Source organism: Camelus bactrianus, chromosome 1, assembly GCF_048773025.1.
Source record: "Camelus bactrianus isolate YW-2024 breed Bactrian camel chromosome 1, ASM4877302v1, whole genome shotgun sequence".
Taxonomy (NCBI): Eukaryota; Metazoa; Chordata; class Mammalia; order Artiodactyla; family Camelidae; genus Camelus; species Camelus bactrianus.
The window spans coordinates 95,333,560-95,346,632 of record NC_133539.1 but is presented as its reverse complement, the minus strand read 5'-3'; the positions used below and the strand labels follow the sequence as shown (position 1 = coordinate 95,346,632).

General features: G+C 38.7%; 1 long non-coding RNA gene across 1 annotated transcript in view; it reads left to right on the top strand.

Annotated features, from left to right (window-relative positions):
* The window catches only part of LOC141578131 (uncharacterized), a 29,494-nt gene extending 16,921 nt beyond the window's left edge, over positions 1-12,573 (top strand). Inside the window, exon 3 of the long non-coding RNA XR_012508078.1 lies at positions 12,244-12,573. This is a non-coding gene — a long non-coding RNA (uncharacterized LOC141578131). The remainder of the gene's footprint in view (positions 1-12,243) is intronic.
* The last annotated feature ends 500 nt before the right edge of the window (positions 12,574-13,073 follow it).

The following is a 13,073-nucleotide window of genomic DNA, read 5'->3' as shown; positions in this document are numbered from 1 at the left end:
AACCCTTCTTGGAGTAAGAGGGCTGACTAGAAAGTGTGGTAAGGGCCATTATAATTCTGATGCTTTGAAGTAGACAACTATTCTTAGTCAGTGCTTGTTAACGCCTTTGAGTGTTAGATCCTATGAAACCTGGGCTGCGAACTTTCTTTTTATGCTGTACTCTAAAATACTTGTGATTTTACTATCAGTTTTATGTTGCATTTGGAGGACTATCAAAATGCTCTCTTTTTATGCTGTACTCTATACAATTTAGGAGCTTACTATTCATTGTTGAGGTACATTACATTTAGAGATAGGTGTGCTAGAGTCAATTTAACACCTCACTAGTTTAAACACTGTGATGAGTGTAAACCTGTGCTTCCTTATTAGTGTCCTGAAATATATATATATGTATATAATTATTTATAATTTATATAATGTTGTATAAATAAGATTACACATATATGCACACACACACATATATACACTTATGCACACATACACATATGTACATAATACGTTTGAGGAACACTGCATGCAGTATTCTTTCTTGAAAATTCACAATGCCTATCACCATATTAAATTTTTTGCAAAGTTGTACCGTAAGCTTTCATGCATTGGTGAACTTCTCAGACCTTGAAATCTGATTTTGAAAAATAACTATTAATATCTTGCAGAGCTTCTGTCCCCTAGAATCTAGTTTGAAAAGCACTATGGAAGATGTTTGCTTCAAAGCTTTGGTGTCAAAATAAGACTGCCTGGGTACAAACCCAAATTTATAGCTTATTATCACTTAATCATAAAAAGAATATCAAGAGTATCTATCACATAGATTTGTGTTAGAGTTTAAATTATAAACTTCACTCCAACCAGTATCTAGCACAGAATTAACACTCAATAAATATTAGCTATATTGGCTAAGTTTTGATAAAATGATAAAATTGTGGAGAAGAACATTCTTGTCAAAATAGTGGGTGCAAACAAATTTTGAAACAACTCAGAGTCAAACACACATCATACTCAACATTCAAAAGAAAGTATATGGGCTACTTTCAGTCACTTGACTCCCCTTACATCCAAAGTCAAGTCACAACATGTCCCAGTGTGGTGGCTCTCCCAGTTTCAAGAGGATCTCTTCTAGTCTTTTGAGACAAGTAGAGATTTCTTTGTTAAATGGAATAAAAAAACAAAAAAACTATCACTTTAACTGAAAAATACTAACTGACTCCCAAAGCAGTAACCAAATAAAATGTCTGCTTCATTTAATCTTAGGTGTTTTCAAAATATCCTTTTTTTTTAATTGAAGTACAGTCAGTTTACAATGTGTCAATTTCTGGTGTACAGCACACTATTTCAGTCACACATATACACACATATATTCATTTTCATATTCTTTTTCATTATAAGTTACTATAAGGTATTGAATATAGTTCCCTGTGCCATACAGAAGAAACTTGTTGTTTATCTATTTTATATATAGTAGTTACTATCTGCAAATCTTGAACTCTCAGTTTTACATCTTAAAACACTGTATCATGTTTCTCTCAAAATAAATCCTATGATAAAATGTGAATTGTGAACCCAATGGGAGAGGATGCCTTTCACTCACCTCTTTTAACTTTCCTTGATGTTGGTAATATCCAAGAAATAATCACTTGGATATCTGAAGCCACGACTTCGGAAATGGCACTGATTGACACAGAAGGGAATTTTAAGACATTCTTCTTTTAAAAACAGGAAAACAAAAATTTCACAGACGTTTGCTGCATTCTTACTAAGTACAGCCCTCAAATACAGGCAATAGAGTTCCATTTGCCAGAAAGCTTTCCGATTGAACTTTTTCCCTAAGAATCAGATTGTCTTAAAGACAGACAACTCTACATTTGCAGTCAAACTCCCCAACTTTCAAACTGTGTGACTATGAGGAAGTTACTTAGCCACTCACTGACCTGTCTTACCAATAAAAGGCAATTGTGCTGCCTACTGTCTGATGCTGTAGGGGTAGGAAATCAACCACACATATAAAGCTCCTTGCAGGGAGCCTAGCAAAGTGCAAGTAACATTCCTTTCCACCCATCTGCTGGCAACATGGAATGAAATATTTGTAGACTGAAACACACTATAAAGTATATTCTTTAAAAATCATTTTATGACATCTTCTTCATCCTTTGTTATCATATAAATCAGACGGAAAGGAATATCCCCATATCTTTGTTCTCCACCCCCCCCCCCAAATAAGCACAACCCCCTTCTCTCTGCCTGGCTCCTATGCTCTTTCCTTTGGAAAATTTTCTCCATTTGGGATGGGTTGATCCTTTCATTCTCTGGATCCTATGGGACTTATTTCTACTAATTATTGGATTTATCCTGTACTTGATCTATCACTGATCTTTATATGTCCCTGCAATCCTGGCTGGTGAAAGAGTATTTACAAAGATTATTAAAAGAAAAAAAAAGAGATCATTTTTCAGCCAGTTTTCTGTGCCTCAGAACTCAAATGGCCATTGAAAGCATTTTAAATGTAGCTAGGGTACAAATTTTATGCAAACTGTGATACAAAATAGCATACGCATCTTCTTTATGTGATCTGGGATCACTGCGTGTTTTTGTGAATACCTACTGAGGATGGTTTATAGACCACTGGGGAAGGGTGATATCATGGAATCAGGCTACATCCTCTTTCTGTACCCTTGTGTGGAAAGGGATGGTCTATCCATAATGTGATGGCTTTGAAATCACCATAATCCCCAGTGAGAAATGCATTTTACCTTTCAGACTAGTGCACACATGCACACACACATAAACATTCATACATGCACATAACTGAAACAAAAGTTTCAAGACATAATACTTTGCCTTATAAAGTCTGAGAGATTCTATTGCAGTTCTACTATGTTTTATTTCATTTGATATTTTGATGCTGGTATGGAACACAAAATTAATTTCACATATTCCCAGAGAATTAGAGAGCTTTATAAAACACATAAAATATCACATCATTCTCCCCTCCCGCCACCAATTTTTCTATTCTTGTTTTAAAGAATCTTTCACACGTGGTTGAATTTAGTATTGGTCTCCCTTATAAAATGTCTAGATGTTGCAATGTTAAAAAGTCAGATTGCAGAGACAAAAATCAGATAACTAAGGAGAGGTTTCTTTAAATGAAAAATGCTCAGCATCAAGGCCAAATGCATGGTGCTCCTTCCAATTTTATTCATGATTCTCACCATGATGGCCACCAGACATCTCCCACTCACATTACAGCAGTTATAAATTTGTTTTTACAATGAATGGTCACTAGATAAACATGATGCATGAAAAAGATACACTTCCTGTGCTGTTCTCCACAGAGAGCTGGGGAGGAAAAGTTGGATTCTTTATACAAAGTCTCCTTGTTGTCAGTACATATGGTCTGCAGTTTCCAGACAGGGTGTCACCCCAGAAGTTGGCAACTAGGTAGAGGAAAATGTCAGCTTTTGCTGTTGAAGTTAGGTGAAGTTCACTGCTTAGGGTAATTTCAAGGGGGCAAATGTAGCTTTAATGTAAGAAAAAAGTAGATGCAAAGCCGAAGGCAGTAGAGAAAGATAATGACTGAAAAAGTACCAGTGCCTTAAGCACAACCCCAGACTCAGTATAAGCAACATGATGACTTTTAGCTCTGTTTTTTCAGAGGAGCTGGGAAGACCAGCCTATTCCTTAGTCTGACGACATTTTCCATTCAAGTAGTCCAATTTTCTTTGTTCTGACTTTAGCCTTCCGATAGAATGATTTCCAATGGCCATGGTTTCGAACAGGTATTCCTTGTGGAGACAAAGTACAGCAAACATTCTAAGTCCTTGGTAGTTTTTTTTTTTTTATCAGCGTCTGTTAATGCATTAGAATCTTGGCTTATAAATTGAAGGCCATACATGTTTAAAGAGGGTAAGAGACTTTAAAAGCTTTCAGCTCCTTTCTTTTCTAGATCTGGAAATTGAGAACCAGAGAGTGACGTGACTTTCCAAAGCTGTGGATTACAAGTTTATCTATGTTAAGATAGTTTCCCCACACTGGATTACTCAAGAGTAAATGGAAATAATTAACAGTCTTCCCGCATTTTATTACTTCAGTTTCACTAGGGGGGAAGTGCCATTTCTGAACATCCAAATATGAGACTTATTTCCATTAAAACACCATCAGAGGATAGCCAGTAGTGACAATCTGAGTGACCAGAATTTTGTTCTGAGAGCAGAGAAATCTGAGTTCAAACCCAGTTGTGTGACATCAGGAAAAGTATATGATTTATCTAAAAGTCAGTTTTCTTATCTTTAAAATGAGACTATTAATACTACATTAATTATACCTAACCTACATGGTTAGTGTAGTACTATAATAAATACACAATAGTCACCCAATAAATGTTAGTTATTATTAAAGTATTATTTCATTCTCTCATGTCTGAACTCCTTATAAATGTGGGTCAGAGACTAGCCTTCTATTCTTACCCTGTAGTCCAAATTTTGAACATGCGTAAGACTAATGTGTCTACTGTAGCAATTCAAAATGTGGCCTCTAATCACCTGGGAGAGCTTGTTAGAAATGCAAATTCACAGGCTCAACTCCCAAACACCTGAGTCAGACACTCTGGAGATGAAGTCCAGAAATCTGTGCTTTTAAAAGCCCTCCAAGGGATTCTGACGCATACTAAAGTTTGAGAGGCACTGACTTAACTAGATTCAGATAGGGTGCAGATAAAGACAGGTAAAAGGTGGCAGGATCAAATGAAGGAATCCCATTTGAAGGCAACGTCTCATCCGAGAAAACTGGGCAAGCATCAAAAACCAGTTGTGAGGCAAGACCTCAGTTACAAGGTCGGGGAGGAAGTGGCACAGTAAAGAGAAATAAATGCTTTATGTCAGGAGATGTTCCATGTCTAGGGCACCTCAGCACAGAATGAAGGTCAGTGGGGAAGGAAATGTTACAGGCTGTGAACCCATCAACTGCATTAACTATCGTGACATACCTTAAATCTACCCATTCTATCAAAATCTAACTTACCTTAAACAGATTCTACACGGAACAGCTATTTTGGGTAAATTATAGATCTTGTCACTGAAGGTTTTAGAGATGGGATTTTGTGATATAAAAATCTAAGGCTCAGTAACTTCCTTTTATATTCTGATGAATTCAAAAATTACCCTTAGAAAAAGACTTCAAATCTCTCAGCTCAGTAACAGGGGCAGAAATACTGTACTGGGTCAGCCCCTGACTTTTGGCCAAAGATACAGCAACTACAACAAACAGCAGTAGCTTAGTACTTGAAAAATTCTCAAGAGGAGGCCATAAAAATATGTACCCTGACTGTATCCACGGGTAAGAGGACCAATCTCGTTACTCTGTGGTCACCAGACATTTGTTATATTTCCACTTTACACATATGTGCAGGTGTACATATGCTTTGAATTAAAGGAAACAGCCCGTCTCCATTCTAGGGAGGTTCCTCTGCTTAGGCACATGAAATCCACCACCTCTTGCAAATGGAATTTAGTTCCAACTCCTTTATCCAAGGGCTCAAGCACTGGCCATCCAGCTGTCTCTCCCACTGCTTTCCAACATCGTCTCTGGATCCAGCCACCTGAGACACCATACATTTCCCATGGTTCCTCATCCCACAGTGTTTGATTTTTGTTTTTCTTTTTCACCCAAAGCCTTTTCTATCCCCACCACGTGACATCCTTGATTTCCTTCAACTGATTTATTCATCCAATCAATAAATATTCACATTGTGCAGTATTAGAATCAGACACTTACAAGTGACTGAGTACTGAAGAAGTCTTGTTTCTGCCCTTGCCTCGGCTCACAGTACAGTGGTGGGAGCCACACAAGGTGACAGAAATATCGTGTGAGAAGCCAATAAGCTCCTAGAGGACAGGTACTCTGTCCCACATCATAGGCATAATTCAAAACCCCTGGCACACCCGTGCTGCCCATACAGCCAGGACGTGACTCCCAGTAATATGGATGAACTGCTCCCCGAGAACGGTGAAATCCTATCTGCATCTGTCCTTTGTTTGGGAACAATAGAAGAGAAAGCACAATATCTAAGGAAAGAATATCTTTTCTGAGACATTTTGCAATGACATGAACTAAATACAAAGGGGACAGAAAAAGAATGAGAAAGCATTTGTGGGCTGACTCGGGAGAACCTCAAACAAGAGGTTCTCAGGCAGGAACAGGAATTCCCAGAAGGCATGGCAGAGGACAGTTAAGTCAGTCTTTCTGGTTTGGAGTCCCTGGCATCTGACACAACCACTGCTGCCCTTTGCCCCATTCTCTTGAGAAAAATCTACTCCTGATTTCACCCTTCTTACCCCGTGATGAAAGATCTTTGCCCTCCCAATTGCTTCTACCATTGCTGGAAATACTTGGTGTCTCTCAGGACAAATGCACTTTAATGTTTTGTGGCTTTATTGGCCACACTATTGTCTAGATGGTAAGAAAAAAAAATACATGTTTTGCACAGTAGTTATTGCTAAGTTAGTTGTTCTTACTTTCTATGACCATGAAAATGGTACTGAGATTCCCAGAGCTTAAAAATCATTCATACAAAGCACATCTAATTGAAAAGGAAAGAAATCCTCTCTTGCATCCTCTTTGTCATGGGATCAGATTTCTTTTCCCTATGAATCTTCAGATAAAAGAATTATTCAAGGGCATGCTGTGAGGATATGCTTGAGTCTGCTCTATCCGTTGATAGAATATACAAAGCAGTCAAAGAAAATGATGGTGCTATTAAGACTATGGATTGTGCCAATGCAAACTGTTTAGGTCACATGGAATGTTGTGGACCCAATGGACTTGGAAACTTTTATTTTGGCAGATAGTTGGCAAAGCTGATTTTTATATGTAAGGTGATAGACTAGAATTTTGAAATAAGCTGGACAGTGGTTTTCAGCTTTAAGTGAAGATATCACTTTACCCAGGAAGTGCTGCCCTTGGAAAAAAGCAAAGTAGGTGATGATCTGTGTGACATGGTCAGAGGATGAGGGAACCCACATCTCTGGAACCCTCTTCTGCTAAAAGCACGTGCCTTAAATTCCACTGCTGGAGACTAAATTACCGATTTGAATATCTCCACTAAGAGAGCATGGCCGTGTGGCCAGAGTAATTTTAAGCATAATTTGTTGCTGGCCATCTACAGTTTCTGTGGAAGGAAAAATTCATCATTGAGCTGTTGTAGGGAGAGAAGAAAACAGACATTAATTACTTGCTTTCTATGTATAAGCCACTCTACATTTATTTCCTTTAATCTTTACAAAAAATACGAACTATACAGGGTTTGCAGGTATGGCTTCCACTAGCCCATAGAACGTGTCTGTGCAAATAGCAAAAAACTCCTGGAAATCCGGCAAGATAATGTCATAAGGCACATGGCTTAGGGAGGGGAGTGCAGACTGGATTTCAGTGTCAATTCACACTTTTGTCCAGTACACCAGCTTTACAACTGTTCACGATGCTCTCAAGGTAGGTATTATCACAACGAGAAAGCAGGGCTTGGGGCTAAGCATCCTTCCCAAAGGCAGACAAAGTAAGCGGGCCAGTCAGGCTCTGAACATTGGCCCATTAGATTTCAAACATGGAATTTAGTTTTTCATCTTTAACACTGGAAGAAAATGACATTTATCTCATAGGACGGTCATGGGGGGTAAAAGAAGATGATTTACATAAAGTACTTCACAAAGTACCTAGTACACTATATCATATTGTACTACACTACCTTCCACAGATACTTCTAGTGGCAAGGCTTAACAGCTGTTTCTGGGACCTTTCCTCTAGTTCTGGAGACACCCCTGGATTTGATCCTTGGTCAATCCTCCCCACAAGATTAACTCAAGGACTTAATTCAGAGTTTACCCATACCATACCCAAGATAAATGAGAATCTATTTGATGACTGTGTTCTGAACCAAGCACCAGCATTACCATATCACTGAGATGGAGTGATGAGTGGCCTGAGGTGATGAGAGTCAGGCTACTCATTTGCACCTAAATGAGGGAGAAGGGCCATAATTCACTAGGGATGAATGGTGAGGGAACCACACAGCTGTGGTTTTCCCTGAGTTGAAGTGGTCCCTTTATACTTGGTCTGCTTCTCATGACCACACATATGCCCCAAACGTAAAATGACTGAGACGTCAGGTGCTATGAATGGGAGTCATGAGACCCCCCACTGTGCTGTTGCTATGCAGGCTTTGTTGTTTCCTGTCTTGTCTTAAAGTCAAATACACTTTGGGCTGAGTGAAGCCTACTTTGCCTTTCGAGTTTGAAGGTCATCTGAACCCAGGACTACAGTTTTTAGTATAGCACTGTAGGTGTTGCATTGGACTACCGGGCAGAGTAGAGATCAAGAGGCAGAACAAAACAGAACATCTCTAAGGAGAGAGATAGAGCCTCAGATAAACTAAGAAATGCTCTGGTTTCAAGAAAACGGATCTGCGCGGGCTGGAGGGAATCCTAACCGGGAAGTCCCTGGTGCCCTCTGCCTTGCCATAAGTCAAAGACATTTGCAAAGCATCCCCTGCAAGAGGGCCACACTTGTATGTTGGCTGGATGCCAGTTGCCAACTTAAGTCTTTGTGTTGTAGAACATTAGAGCAGGAGAGAGCTATAAAGCCATAATTATTATCTGCTTACTCTGTGCCCGAAGTTGTCTTTGGTGCAATCTCTTGTAATTATCAAAAAACCAAAACCAGAGGAGTGGTGTTTTTCCCATTTTAGGGGAGGGCACTGAAGCTCAATGGCAACTGCTCGAGGGAGGTTAGAGGAAATGGTGGAGTGAGTACCTAAGTCTAGGTTGTCACCGAAGTCCTTGCTCTTCCTACCCCACCACGCTACTTCCAAAATAGTAATATAAGTTTTTGTTGGTGATATGTTTATCCAATAATCTAGATGCAATTATAGATGACATTGATTGAGTGCTTACTATGTGCCGGGCATTGTGTTTTTAAAAATACCTCATTTTGTCTCAAAAATATTTCAAAATGTCTCATTTTATGTTGGTGATGCATCTAGCAGGTAGACCTCACTACCACTTTTCACAGTCGGGGAAACTGACTGACAGAAGTCAGTTAATCTGCCCCAAGTCACACACGATGAAGCCACGCAGGTACACAGTGATGCAGTCATATGTGAAAGCATCTAGAACTCCTGCTGCAATTGGACCGTGAGTTCCTCTAGGGCAGGAACTGGACCATGATATGTGACAATCTCCTAGGATATTTAAGGTAGTGGGCATCAGTGAAGGCCACTGAATGGCCTGCGACAGAATATGGCTTTCTATAGCTTTCCCAGGGAGATAAAGCCTGAAAAATGGACTGACCCACTAGTTGAAATAGAAAAAGACTGGAAACAACCCAAATGCCCATCAGCAGAGGAGGGATTGAATAAACCAGGTATGTTCAAATAGTGAAATCCTGGCCACGTGTAAAGAAATTAACAATATCTCTCTATATTTCTACGGAGTTATTGCCAAAATACATTGTTAGTTGAACATTTTTAAAAATAGCAAGCAAGCTGTACAAGAGTATGGATAGCATGCTACATTTTGTGCAACAAAGGAGGGAGATCATATATATGCATATACGATTAAATTATTTATTAATATATGATTAAAGTAAAACCTAATCAATATGTTACCTATGAAGGAAGGGGAAACAGAGGATGGGGCAGGGAGGGAAACTACACTTCTCTGAAACTGAATGTGCCTTGTTTTGTGGTTTTGATTTTGAAATCATACTTATATTTCACACAATTTAAAAAGCAAAATCAAAACCTATTCTAAAAAATAATGACTACAAAAACCAGAAACAAGTAAACCAAACCGTATATCAAGTTGGTGGCAATGACATGGGGAAGATTCATTTCAAGTGGTTTTAAAGCATAGTATTTTGACTGTACATTCTGATGATAAAAAAGAAAACCACAAAGAAATTATTAAATGCATTCAGTAGGTTTGCTGTTACTAGAAATACTGTTACTGTTATTTTGAAAATGTTATATATGTTGAAATAAAAAATAATGAATTATATTACTATCTTCATGAGCCAGGACATTTTCAGAGGAAGAGAAGAGAGATATAAATAGAAAACCAACGAATTTAAGTAAAAATACCAGAATCTTTTATTTGAATTGGTGAAAATATCAGCATGAACCTAGATGTTTATTTTTCTAAAAAATACATACTTTCTTACTTGTTCACTAAAAACAAACAAACAAAAAAACTTGAAGCATTGAACACCTGGAAATAATGAACACTCCTGGTGACCAGACTGTGATTTAAAAATATATATTTCCCATTAAAAGAAACTAAGACTCCTTGGAAAACTGCTGATTCCAGGTCTGGAACAGGAAATGTACAAGATGAATTTTGAGCATAAATTGTGCCTGAAAGAAAACTAGGTGGTGTCAAAAGGACACAGGAGCACACGAAGGAGCTCCCACTGGCCGGCATCTGAAGACCTCAAATACCAAAAAAACCCAAATAATAATAATAATAATGATTGCTAAGAATTGAACATGTTAAGTAAAATATTTAAAAGTCAGTGAATTTATGATGACATTAAAAAATAAAAAACCAATGGTCAGTTTTGGAGTTTGCTGGAATAATGACTCATTAGTCTGAAAATTGATAAGTAAAGAAAGACTTAAGCATTTATCCTGCTTTTCCTGCAAGGACTAAATTTTAAGGCAACCAAATAGTTGGAGAAATGTTCCTTAATAGAAGAAGAAGAAACTATAGGCTTTGAAAAGAATTCATTTTGAAATTGCTAGTGAAGTAACAGATTTAGGCAATAATCATTAATATCTGCTATGAACTTTCGGTGAGAAACTGGTGTGTATTGGGGGTGGGGTCAAAGTAGATGGATGAAACTGACAGTACCTGAACCCAGCGCTCAGTCCGAGCAGTCCTCAAAGTGGGACATCCAGACACGAGGCTTTTCCATAACTGCAAGTAGACAGCACTAAGAAAAATGAGATTCTGGATCATTAACTACGAACTCACAGGGAAATGGGAGGTAAACAAACATGTTGAAGACACCATGAAGGTAGAGTCAGCCAAGTCCAGAATGTGAGAAACTGTAAGACAAATGACCCAGTTTCTTTAACAAATAAATGGCATAGAAAGGAGCGAGAAGTGTTACAGATCAAAAGAAAAATTGACACAGATAAATGAAAAGCAATATTTGGTTCTCATTTGTTCTCTTGATTCAAACAAACCAATTATAAAAGTGAATTTTTTTAGGCAATTGGAGAAAAGTGGACAGTCCGTATATTGGATATTAAGGCATTATTTATGAATCTTGTCAGATAGGATAATAGTTCTGTAGTTACGCTAACAAACAAACGTCGCCTGTAAGAGATACAGACAGAAGCGACTACAGGTGAAATGATGTGCTTCTGGGACTTAAGTCTCTGAAGAAATAAAAATTTGGGTAGGCACAGGGAAAGGTCAAACAGAAAGAGTAGAAAGTGAATGGTTGTGAGCGTAGTGAGGAGGCATATGAATTCACTGAATCTCAGCTGCTAGGCAGTGTATGAAACTCTCTGAAACAGGTCGGTGCCTTTGAGCCATTAAAAAATGAATGTACTTTTCTACAACGTTACTGTAAATAGAAGAAATAAAAATAAGCTCTCACAGGAGTTGTGCTTTGGCTGTGTTGTATATGTGTGGCTGTAAGAACGTCCGCATGTCTTTGCGCCTCGACAATCATCACCAGTAAGGTTGCATAATATTCTTTTCAATTCTACTGTTCCATATTCATTCATTTGGCAAATAAATTTGAGTACTTACCATGGGCCTGTCCCTGTCCTAGGCACTGCAGATAAAGAAGTAGACTTGAGAGACAAAGGCCTTTGACTTTGTGGGCATTAAACCAATAAACACAATTGTTTCAAATAAAAGACAACCAGAAGGGGAAGTAGGGGGTGGGGAGTGAGCAGTATTAGGACGGTCAGGAAAGGCCACTCTCCTGACTAAATTTGAGCAGAGTACAGAGTGACATGGAAGCAGCCGAGTGGATAGATAGTGGGAGAGAGTTCCTGGCAGAGGGCACAGCGAGGCTCTGAGAAGAAATCTAGCTTAAGATAGCCAAGAGCAAAGAAAAAAAAAAAAGCAAGACAGAAGAGAGCATGCCAGAAGCAAACTGAGCTATGAGATTAGTGCTACCACATGAGGTTAGGGGGAAAGCAATGTCCCTGCGAGTAGGGTAACCATGTGTCTTGGTTTGCAGGAATGGCCTCAGTTTGTGACTGCTGTCCTGTTGTGATGACCAAGGGGACCCCTTTCATCTCACAACTGTCCCAGAGTGGAGTCCGAGTGATGGTCATTCTACGTAGACTTTAGATTCTATTTCAAGTGCAGTGGGAAACCACAGGGTGACTTTAAACCAGAGAAAGGCAAGATTGACCTTTGGAAAGAGCACTGTGTTTATGCACACCATCAAAAGGCTTTTTCCCTGTTTATAATACTAACACAGATAAAAGATACCCTTAATTTACTGGGCCAACGATTTCCGTGGTCCCCCCCCCAATTTTTTTCATATGACCATGTAACCCCACAGGTCCCCAAATAAACATTGACTAGATGCAAATATACATCTATCTACTATATTCTACCTCAAAGACAATGGAAAAAAATGAAGAAATATGTAAAATTTTGTAAACTTTTGTCTACTGTTTCTCTTTATCTCCCTGTATCTGTAGAATTGGATGACTAGCCCATTCATCTTCAGGAAACATATCAAGTGTACTTTTTAAGTGATACAGTAACACAGCACTGGAAGTGTCAGATTAAGAGGAAGGCATTCTATGCTTTAGATGTTTGACTGGAATTATTTGTCCAAATCTGTTAGGTCTCAGTTTTATCAACTGCAAAATGGGAATGAAGAGTATCATTTCAGTTCTGCCCCTTTCAGGATGGGACTGTCAATAAAGACTTGACGATCAGAGCCAAAATTAGTGGGGGAGGGGGAAGTAAAAGTAAGGGGTGGGAGGGAAGGAGGAAATGCTGCCATTTCTAGGCACAGACTCTGAGGCTGCACCACTGATCCTGATCCTGCGG